Here is an 11,085-nt window from a genome sequence, read left to right as displayed (position 1 = left end):
ATCACTGGGTCTCATACACTTAGGCCAAGCTGGCAGGATCAGGGGTACCGGTCCAGCTGCTCTATTTTATAGATGGATAAATGCAGGCCAGAGAAGAGGAGTGTGTGCACTATTCAGGCTTGGTTTTTACTTTGGGTCTAGGGCTCCATTTTCGGAGGGAGCGGGGGAGGCTCCATTTTTGCTCTGAAGTTCTGCCAAGCCACTTTCATAAATTTATCAAGTGTTACTAACAGGCACAACCAGATGCATAATTTCCCTGTGAGGTGAGTCCATTATTATTCCCAGTTTACGGATAAGGAAGCTGAGGCACAGAAAAGTAACTTGTCCGAGGTCATCAGACAGAGGAGACGATGTTTGAATCCATTCTGTCTGGCTATAAGGCCAGTGCTCTCACCCACTACTTTAGGCCATTGTGTGAACCAAGAGTCTGGTCACCGCCAAGCCAGGTCCTGCTGCCTTTAGAGCTGCCATCTCAGGGTCAGGCTGCCTGGGCAGGCCAGGGGCCCTGGGCTCTGGGTTGGCCTTTGTAGTTGGAGTGCTCAGGGGCTCAGATAATGTTTGCAGAAACCCACTCCTACCTCCCCTCTCCCTGTACTCCCAACACCCACCAAATCCTGTCTTTAAAAAAATAAAAATTATTTTAAACTTCCTAAACCACTCAAGCTTGCCTCTTTCCCATCCCTACAATTACTTATCCGGTCTCTCACCAGGAGGATTATACCAGCAGCCTCACTGGTCTCTGTCTTTGATTTGATCTCCTCACATTCCTTCTGTAAACTATCCAAGATAACCAAAGTGGCCATCCTATTTAGAAACCCTTCTGTGAGTCCCCATTGCTTTCAAGACGAAGTCAGAGGCCTTTGCTGATTTCCCCAGCGCCCCCAGGCCACCTGCCCAGCCCTGGAACATATTCTGGCCCCTGGTCCATCTGATAGACACTGGTCCAATGCACCTTGGCTCCAGAATGCCTCTCTAAAGCAATTCCTGCACCTCTGTTCCTTGGGGCAGCTCTTGAGAATCCACACCCCTTCCACTTTAGTCTCCCATATTGAGCTCAGGGCTGGGCACGGTGGGGTGGGGTGGGGTGGGGCTTATGCAGCTGAGTTTTTAAACGCAAGCTCCAGCAAGAAGGCTTTGTGAGCCACACCCAACTGGCGCTGACCCACCATGATGCATTTCTCTGGCCTCCATTTCCCCCAGTTGTACAATGGGGATTGGGAATTGAAAACCCCCTCTTCAGTTTCATGCTCACAGAAAATTGTTCTCCTCAAAGACCCCCTGCTTATTTCTTAGAAGATGATATGGGGGGTTGGGGGTGAGTAGGAAAGCAACCCAGGGATCCCAGAAACTCCTTGGGTCTTTGGCAACACCACGTGCCTTCTGGACAGCTCATATCTACTCATCCTTTGAGAAGCGCATTCTTGAGTTCCTCTCTGCTTGGATCCAGCATTACTACAGAAAACCCTGCCTGTCTCTTGACTCTGCCCTACTGCCCTCAGCCATGCCAATCATACATCCCACCCCCTACTCCCGCTAAGAAACAGGTGTGGCTTTGGCTCCACCTGCTGGAAGAAAGTGGCAAGCAACACCTTTCAACACTGCAAAGAAGGAATTCCAAGATCTGTCATTGACTCTGACCTTGGCTATCCGTTTTATGGAACAAATATTGCTATTGGGCCTACTGTGTGTCATGCACTGGCTCTGAGGATAGAGTGGTAAATAGAGTTTACATGCTCAGTGGGGAACCAATGACAAATAAGTGGGCATATAAATAAGATAATTTTGGATTGTAAGAAGCACCATGAAAGAAGTAGGGTGATGTCATAGAGGGAACTGGTGTGGAGACTATTTTAAATTGAGTGCCCAGGAAAGAATGTTCTGAGAAAATGCTTTTGACTTGAATCACAAAGGAGGAGAATTAGCAGACCTTCAAAAAGCTTGGGGGAAAGCATTGTAGATAGAAGAATTAACCAGTGCAAAGACTGAGGTAATTGAAAGAGCTCGATGTATTTGAAGTACTCAAAGGAAACAGTGCAGCCAAAGTGCAGTGAACGCAGGTAGTATGAGGTGAGTTTGGAGAGGTCTACAGGAACTAGACCATCCAGGGCCTTGTGGCCTCAGTAGGAGTTCAAATTTTATTTTGAGAATGGCCAAAAAACTATTGGAGCGACTTAAACAGAAAAGCGATTTTAAGGCAGAAGCAAATGGTTCAAGGCTTTGTGGGCCATGTGAAGCCTTTTGGTCTTTACCCTAAGAGAAGAGAGAAGACATTGACAAGTTTTAAGCAGGGACACCACAAGATAGACCAAGAGTTTAGAAAGACCATATCATCTGCTTTGTGGAGAAAGGATTGAAGAAGTGGAAACAGGGTGGGGTGCCTGGGTGGCCCAGTCAGTTAAGTGCCCAACTCCTGGTTTTGGCTCAGGTCAAGATCTCACGGTTCTGGGGATTGAGTCCCACATGAGGCTCTGTGCTGACAATGGGGAGCCTGTTTGGGACTCTCTCCCTCTCTCTCTGCCCCTCTCCCGCTAGTGTGTTCTCTATCAAAAATAAACAAACACTAAAATAAAAATTTAAAAAAGGAAGAGGAAGCAGGGTGACTAATGTAGCAAATGCTCTTCTAATGTTTCTAGGCAATGAAAAGTACAAGATGGGTGGTGGCAGTGGAAATGGGAACAAGACAGATTTGGCAGCTGGTTGGCCTGGATAATAGAGAGAGGGAGGGAGGAGGGGAGGAAAGGGAAGGGAGAAGAGAGGGAGAGAGAAATGAAGGTTATCCCTAGATTTCTAACTTGGGAAACGGTGGCACCTCAACTCAGTAGCTCAGGGAGCACCAGAGGAGCAGGCTAGGGGGACAGAACAATTTATTTGTCACCTGTTTGTATCATTTTTATATAAAAAAGAAGAAACCACACTTAGAAATTCTATTAAATCAGGAACAAGAATACACACTATTACCAATATTTCTATATAACCTTTAATTGGAGGTATTAGCTGATGCAATTAGACAAGAAAAATCAATAAAAATCAGAAAAGAATAGGTAAAATTATCTTTATTTGTCAATGACATGTTTGTATTCCAAGAGAACCCAATTCAATCTACTGAAAAACTGCCATAAACAACATTCTGTAAGGAAATGGGGTATGAAATTAACATACAAAAATTAATACCTTTTATATATACAAACTGCAATCAGTTAAAACTACATTTTTTTTTAATTTTTTTTTTTCAACGTTTTTTATTTATTTTTGGGACAGAGAGAGACAGAGCATGAACGGAGGAGGGGCAGAGAGAGAGGGAGACACAGAATCGGAAACAGGCTCCAGGCTCCGAGCCATCAGCCCAGAGCCTGACGCGGGGCTCGAACTCACGGACCGCGAGATCGTGACCTGGCTGAAGTGGACGCTTAACCCACTGCGCCACCCAGGTGCCCCAAAACTACATTTTTCAACATGATAACCATGAGGCTATTTGAATTTAAATTTAAAATAGCTAAAATTGGGGCGAATGGCTGGCTCAGTCAGAAGAGCATGCAACTTTTGATCTCAGGGTCATGAGTTCAAGCCCCACACTGGGTGTAGAGATTACTAAAAAAATAAACTTAAAAAAATAAAAACAGGGAAACCTGGGTGGCTCAGTTAAGCGTCCGACTTCGGCTCAGGTCATGATCTCACAGTTTATGAGTTGGTGCCCCACATCAGGCTCTGCACTGACAGTGTGGAGCCTGCTTGGGATTTTCTCTCCCCCTCTCTCTCTGCCCTTCTCTTTTTCTGTCTCTCTCTCAAAATAAATAGAAAAACACTTAAAAAAAATAAATAACAAATAAAAATTTAAAAATAGCTAAAGTTAAGTAAAACTTAAAATTCAGTTTCTTGGGGCAGCTGGATGGCTTGGTTAGTTAAGCGACTTACTCTTGGTTTTGGCGTAGGTCATGATTTCACAGTTTGTGAGTTCAGGCCCTGAGTCTTGGGATTTTTTTTCTCTCCCTCTCTCTCTGCTCCTCCCCCACTTGATCGTGCTCGTTCACTCTCCCTCTCTCTCTCTTTCTCTCTCAAACAAAACAAAACGTTTTTTAAAATATTTTAAAATTCAGTTTCCCAATCATACTAGTCACACTTAAAGTTCTCAATAGCCACATGTGATTTGTGCCTACTGTATTAACGTAGTTATAGAACAAATCCATCATTACAAAAAGTTCTACTGTTCAGTGCTGAGTTAGAAGATATGGTGAAAGAGAAGACCATATTTATGACAGCAACGAAATACCTAGGAATGAATAGGAAAGAAATAGTTCTTTGTTAAAGCACATGACTTAGTTTGTGGTCACAAGCCCCCTGCCTGGACCTCTCTGTATTACAGGAACAGCCAAAGCAGCGTCTCTTTGCAAGTCGTCCCTGACTCTACCGGGCTCAGTCAGAGGTTCTTCCAGGCTCCCCTAGGACAACATGCACTTGATTCTCGTTATTTGAAGATTTTGTATTTGCAAATTTCCCTACTTGCTAAAATTTATTTGTAACCCCAGGGAGGGAGGCAGGAGACAGAGGGGAGAAGAAAGAAGCAGCAATGACAGAGAAAGTAGAGAGCCAGGGAAGGTTTAGGTCTGAGTGTTTTGGCTTAGATCCAGGCCTTCCTCTTTTCTTCCAGGGCAGCTGGGCAGAGCTGGGCAATGCTCATATCTCCAGGGCAATCAAGAAGTCCCTGATTGCTATGGCCCAAGGACCTTTCCGGGGTGAGGCCCAAGCCCTAAAGAGGCCAAGCCCAGCGTGAGCTCTGATTGCTCATTCTCCAGGAAATTGCCTTCTGTCTGGCAGAGATCCTACTGAAACTGGCCTAGGGTGGGTGTACTGGATCCCTACCCCTAGGTGATCTAACATGGCCTGGATAGCTTGTGGGGAGTCTGGGACGTCCTGCAGGTGACCTAGGGCCAGAGAAGCAGGGAGGGGGCAGTTTCTTGGGGCAGTTGCTGTTAACTGGGGCAGTAACGGTAACCGTTAACTTTAACAGTAGTTTAAGAGATGGGGAATGAGGCCTGGAATCTCCCTGACTCCTGTTTCCCACTGTGGTCATAGTGGTCCCTCATCCCAGTGCCTTCCCCTCTAGGACCCCTGTGCAGCCTCGAAGGATATCTGTACTGGGGAATGCAGGGGAACCACCCAGCCTGGCTCCTGGGCTCAGAGATGGCAAAGGAGTTGCACAACATCACACAGCCCTCCAGAAGCAGAAGCAAGATGTAATTATTGGGTGGGGGGAGGGGAGAATTTTACTCTACCTTCAAGGTTCTTCTGGCTGGTCTAAGAATTAAATTGACATGAGACAGATGAACACGAGAAATATTTAATTCATACTTACGGGAACTCATAGAAATATGAATCTCAGGAAAGTGACCAAAGTTGGCAACTTTTATACCTTATAGGCAAAGAAACATAAATCTGCGAAGAATTGACAGGACAAAGAAAACTTATGTTTGGGAGCTTCAGTTAGTAAGGAATTCTAAACAAAATTTGGGCTGGGTAGTGAATTAGTAAAAGTAACAAGGTGTGTTTATATAGGCTTTGGCCCTGAATTCCCATCTCTGGCGGTAAGGATGTCTCTTTATCTGCTGGTAATCTTTCACATAGGAGATTTATCACCTGCTTTCAAGGGTACAAAGGAGGGTCAGAGTGTCCCTTTTGCACTGGCTGTTTCCTAAGTAACTTTAATTCAAAATAATCAGTATGCCAAAATAGCATATTTTGGAGCAAGCTTGCCCTGAAATCCATCAGAATTTAGCTTTCACTCCCAGCTCAGGGTTATTTTTGCTTTCCCACCAAATTGTCAGTTTCTTAAGGACTAGCACTCTTGTCCTGTGTCCTTGCCTGCCCTTTCACTTCCACCAGAGACCAGACTCCAGAGCTAGCTCTCCAGCAGTCTGTGGATGCCAGCAGATGGGTGTGGCCATCTCTGTTAATAGGAGTGGCATTTTGGTGTGTGAGAGGAGCTGTGCCACTCACTGCTATTTCTTTAAAAAAATTTTTTAATGTTTATTTATTTGTGTGTGTGTGTGTGGGAGAGAGAGACAGAGCACGAGCAGGGGAAGGGCAGAGAGAGAGGGAGACACAGAATCTGAAGCAGGCTCCAGGCTCTGAGCTGTCAGCACAGAGCCCAACGCAGAGCTCAAACTCACCAATGGTGAGATCATGACCTGAGCGAAAGTTGGATGCTCAACCCACTGAGCCACCCAGGTGCCTCCACTCACTACTATTTCTTAAAGGGACCCAGTGGCAGAGGCCACAAGGAAAGAGATGTGGGTGGTCTAATCCACCCCCCATCTGGTATTGGATGCCCTCTACAATATCCCTGACTTGTGGCTGGCTGGGAGCCTTCTGTTCCCACACACTGCCACCGCAGACTGTTTCAAGTCCGCCTGTTTCATTTCTGGAGTAAGGTGTGAAAACGATCTTCCTCATCTCAAATGGAAACTATGTCCTTGTGGCTTGCCCCCACAGATCCTGGATCTGCCCTTTGTCATCTGCAGAAAACACGCCCTCCCTCTGTCCCATCTCAGACCGGCAGGGAGTTGAAGATAGACCCATGTCCTCAAAATGGAGTCAAGTCTTGGTTTCATCCTTCCACTTACATTTGTTTTAATTCCTGTAAAAAGTGTCTATTTATGTTGCTTTTATAACTAAAAAAGAAACTCCTTATTTTAAAACTTGGTATCACGGTATTTCAGATAGGAAAATGGACAAATACTAATTATATTGCTCAACTTACCTGTATGTACACACCCATATAACCTCCACTCAGTTCAAGATACAGAGGCACTTCCATCTCACAGGAAGGTTCCCTGTGCCCCATTCAATCAATACCCAATCCACCAGAGGTAACCACTATTCTGATTTCTATCATCATAGATTAGTTTTGTCCATTCTCGAACTTCTTATGAAGGGAATCATATAATATGTATTCTTTGGTGTCTGATTTCTTTGTCTTAGCACAATGTTTTGGAGATTCATCTGTGTTGTTCTGTATATTAGTTTTGTTTTTTTTTTTTCATTTTGTTTATTGCTGATAAAATTACCTTTTACAAATATACCACAAATTGGTGTATTCTCAGGGGTGCCTGGGTGGCTCAGTCAGTTAAGCCAACTTCGGCTCAGGGCATGATCTCATGGTTCATGGATTGGAGCCCGAAGCCTGGCTCTGTACTGACAGCTCAGAGCCTGGAGCCTGCTTCAGATTCTGTGTCTCCCTTTCTCTCTCTTCCCCTCCCCCGCTCACGCTCTGTCTCTTTCTCTCTCAATAATAAATAAAAATTTTAAAAAACCCAAATCGTTGTATTCTTGTGTTGTATGTTTGGATTTTGTCCACTTTTGGCTATTATGAATAAAGTTGCTATGAACATTCTTATTTATTTTATTTTACTTAGAGTGTGAGAGAGAGAGAGAGAGAGAGAGAGAGAGAGTGCGTGCGCGCATGCAAGTGGGGGAGGGGCAGAGGGAGAGAATGCTAGAATCTTAAGCAGGAACTACTCCCAGCACTGAGCCCAACTGCAGGCTTGGCTCGGCTCTATCTCACCACCATGAGATCATGACCTGAGCCAAAATCAAGAGTCAACGCTAACCAACTGAGCCAACCCAGGCACCTCATATTTTTAAATTTTAATTAAGTCCAATTTATCAATTTTTTAATGGTTAGTGTGTTTTCTGATCTGATTAAGAAATCTTTATCTACCCCAATTAAAAAAATTTTTGCCTATGGTTTTATTTAGAAATTTGTTGAAGTGTTGATGTTTTGGTCAATGATCCATCTCAAATTAATTTATTGTTATAGTTTTGAGTTAAGGGTCAGGGTTCCTTTTTATCCACTAACATCTAATTGTTCCAGCATTGTTTATTAAAAGATCATCCTTGGGGCGCCTGGGTGCCTCAGTCGGTTGAGTATCGGACTCTTGATTTCAGCTCAGGTCATGATCTCACAGTTATGGGTTCGAGCCCTATGTCGGGCTCTGTGCTATCAGCTTGGAATTGTCTCTTTCTCTCTTCCCCTCCCCCACTAGCTCTCTCCCTCTCTCTCTCTCAAAAATAAATAAACTTAAAAAATTTTTGAAAATTAAAAACATCATCCTTCCCCTACTTAATTACAGTGACACTTTCGATGTAAATCAAAGATAGTATTGGGGCACCTGGGTGGTTTGGTCCATTAAGCATCGGACTTCAGCTCAGGTCGTGATTTCACGGTGTGTGAGTTTGAGCCCCACATCGGACTCTGTGCTGACAGCTCAGAGCCTGGAGCCTGCTTCCTATTCTGTGTCTTCCTCTCTCTGCCCATCCCCACCTCACGTCTCTGTCTCTCACGTTCTCTCAAAAGTAAAAATAAACATTAAAAAAAATTTTTTTTAAAAAGATAGTATATATATAGTATGTGTGGTTTGTTTCTGGAATCTTTATTCTGTTCCAGGGATTTATTTGTCTATTGCTCCTCCCAGGGTGCTCTGTATTATTTATTATTGTAAATCTTGAAATCTGATGATGTAAGTCCTCCAGCTTTTTCATCAAGAGCTCTTGAGGGGCACCTGGGTGGCTCAGTTGGTTAAGTGTCCGACTCTTGGTTTCAGCTCAGGTCATGATCTCACGGTTCATGAGTTCAAGCCCCACATCTGGCTCTGTGCTGAAAGTGTGGAGCCTGCTTGACATTCTCTCTCTCCCTCTCTCTCTCTGCCCCTCCCCGCCTCTCTCTCTCTCAAAATAAATAAACTTAAAAAAAAAACAGAGTTCTTGATATGCTAGGTCCTTGATTATCATATAAATCTTGGAATCAGCTTGTCAATTTACACACACAGAGATACACATGCACACACACACACACACACACACACACACACACCACAGCTTGCTGGAATTTTGATGGGACTGCATTGAACCTATGGACCAATTTGGAAAAAACTGATATCTTAACAGTATTAAGTTGTCCAATTCATGAGCGTGGACTATCTATTTACTGAGGTTGCCTTTAATTTCTCTCAAGAATGTTTTGGAATTGTCAGTGTCGAGGTCTTATGCATCTTTCAGTAGACTTATCCCTAGGAATTTGATATTTTCCATGCAGTTATACATGGTATTACTTTGTAAATTTCATTTTCCAGTTGTTTCTTGCCAGTATATAGAAATACATTTGTTTGTATCTTCACCTTGTATCTAGTAGTTTCATCAGATTCACTTACTAATTCTATGAAACTTCCACATATTTAATTTAAATATATATTTTTTCATTGATCTTAAAGCTAATATTTTGTTTATTTTTAAGCATCATTCTTTGACCATCACCACTTGTCTTTGTGGCTCCCTCTTGTCAGTATCCTGAATCCAATAACTTTTCAACTTCTTCAGTACATCCAGCCCATTGACCCTACCACCTTTTTGTTACCCTTCACCTTGCCCATTTACCTACCTTAGGGCCCTTGTTCTCATTATTATCAATATTCTCTTGCCCCCTTTCCCCTCTATACATCTTGCCTGGATACATTCCTGTTTCAATCCAAATCTCTTATCTTCACTTCCTGCCTTGGTTGATGCCCCTATTAGACACAACGTCCTTAAAAAAAAAAAATTCTTTTTAACATTTATTTATTATTGAGAGACAGAGAGAGACAGAGCATGAGCAGGGGAGGAGCCGAGAGACGGGGAGACGTAGAATGTGAAGCAGGCTCCAGGTTCCAAGCTGTCAGCAGAGAGCCCGACACGGGGCTTGAACTTACAAATTGTGAGATCATGACCTGAGCCGAAGTCAGACGCTCAACCGACTGAGCCACCCAGGTGCCCCTCACAACGTCCTTTTTAAATTTAATCTAATTTAGTTTCAAAATGTTTTACCATAAAGAATTTCGAACATACAAACAAATGTAGAGAGAACAGTACAATGTATCCCCATATATCTATTATTAGCATTTAATAGTAGTGAATTTGCTTTATCTATACCCTTTTACACCTTAAAGATATGTGCCATTTTCTTGCATAACCATGATGCCCTGACCAAACCTAACAAAATTTAAAAATGTTCTTTGGTATCACTTAAAACCAGCCCACAACTACACTTTCCTTCGTGTCTCAGATATGCCTTATTACACGGGGTTTGTCCAAATTTGGATCCAAACAAGGTCTACACATTACATTTTGTTGTCGTGCCCTTTCAATCTTTTTTAATGCTAGCAATCCTCCCCCTCCCTTTATTTTTCATTCTACTGATTTACTGCAGAAACCAGCTCAATTGTCCTCAAGAATGTTCCACATTCTGGATTTACTCCCTTTTTATAACAAATCTTTTGTAATTTGCCCTTTGCTGTCCTGAAATGAAATTCAGAAATAATGTCACTAGTGTATTAGTTAGGGCCTGGCAGGAAACAGATGGCACACTCAAGCTGAGTCCAATTGAAGCCAGTTTAATGAAGGGATTATTGAAAACGATGTGGGCAAAGTTAAGGGAACTGACAAGGAATGAGGAAGCACTGGAGGGAGTTGTGTGCCATCCCAAGGTCTGAAGAGCCAGGATGAGGGAGCAGTATTTCCCTTTGGCCGAACTCAACAGGAAGCCACTGGGCAATGGAGCTGATTGACACCATTCATTAAAGTCTGCCTCCTGGGGCACAGAGCAAGTAACCCAAGAGCAGAGAGTGGATCAGGTCTGGAGGGGCAAATGGAGAGTACCTTTCACGCCATTCTACACCCACAATTTCACAATAATGAACTTAATTCCCTATATTATAAGGAGAAAGAAGAGGAAACCAGCGCAGAAAAGTGTCACATATTCGAACACGTATAAATTATGCACAACTTCACCAGAAGCCCTAATGTAATCATCAGATGCTTGCAGCCATTCCTAGAATCACTATGCCTGCCAAAGCTGCACATGCAGACTGATCCAGGAGAACTGGACTGGCATCTCGAACACAGAGAGCAGCTGTGCGGCTGATTTTCTGAACAAGACAAAGCACCCTCTTCCATCAAGTAATCACACGGAAGTGGTGTTCCTGAGATATTCAGTACATATTAAAACCATAGAAAAAATACTCTGTGTTTATGTGGAGAATAGGTTTAGGCTCTAGACTG

At 43.4% G+C, this 11,085-nt stretch overlaps 1 protein-coding gene across 1 annotated transcript in view; it reads right to left on the bottom strand.

Annotated features, from left to right (window-relative positions):
* The window catches only part of MYCL (MYCL proto-oncogene, bHLH transcription factor), a 102,999-nt gene that overhangs the window by 53,570 nt on the left and 38,344 nt on the right, over nt 1–11,085 (bottom strand). The window lies entirely within an intron of this gene.

The sequence above is a fragment of the Neofelis nebulosa genome, chromosome 2, assembly GCF_028018385.1.
Source record: "Neofelis nebulosa isolate mNeoNeb1 chromosome 2, mNeoNeb1.pri, whole genome shotgun sequence".
Taxonomy (NCBI): domain Eukaryota; kingdom Metazoa; phylum Chordata; class Mammalia; order Carnivora; family Felidae; genus Neofelis; species Neofelis nebulosa.
This window is presented reverse-complemented; position numbering and strand designations above follow the sequence as displayed.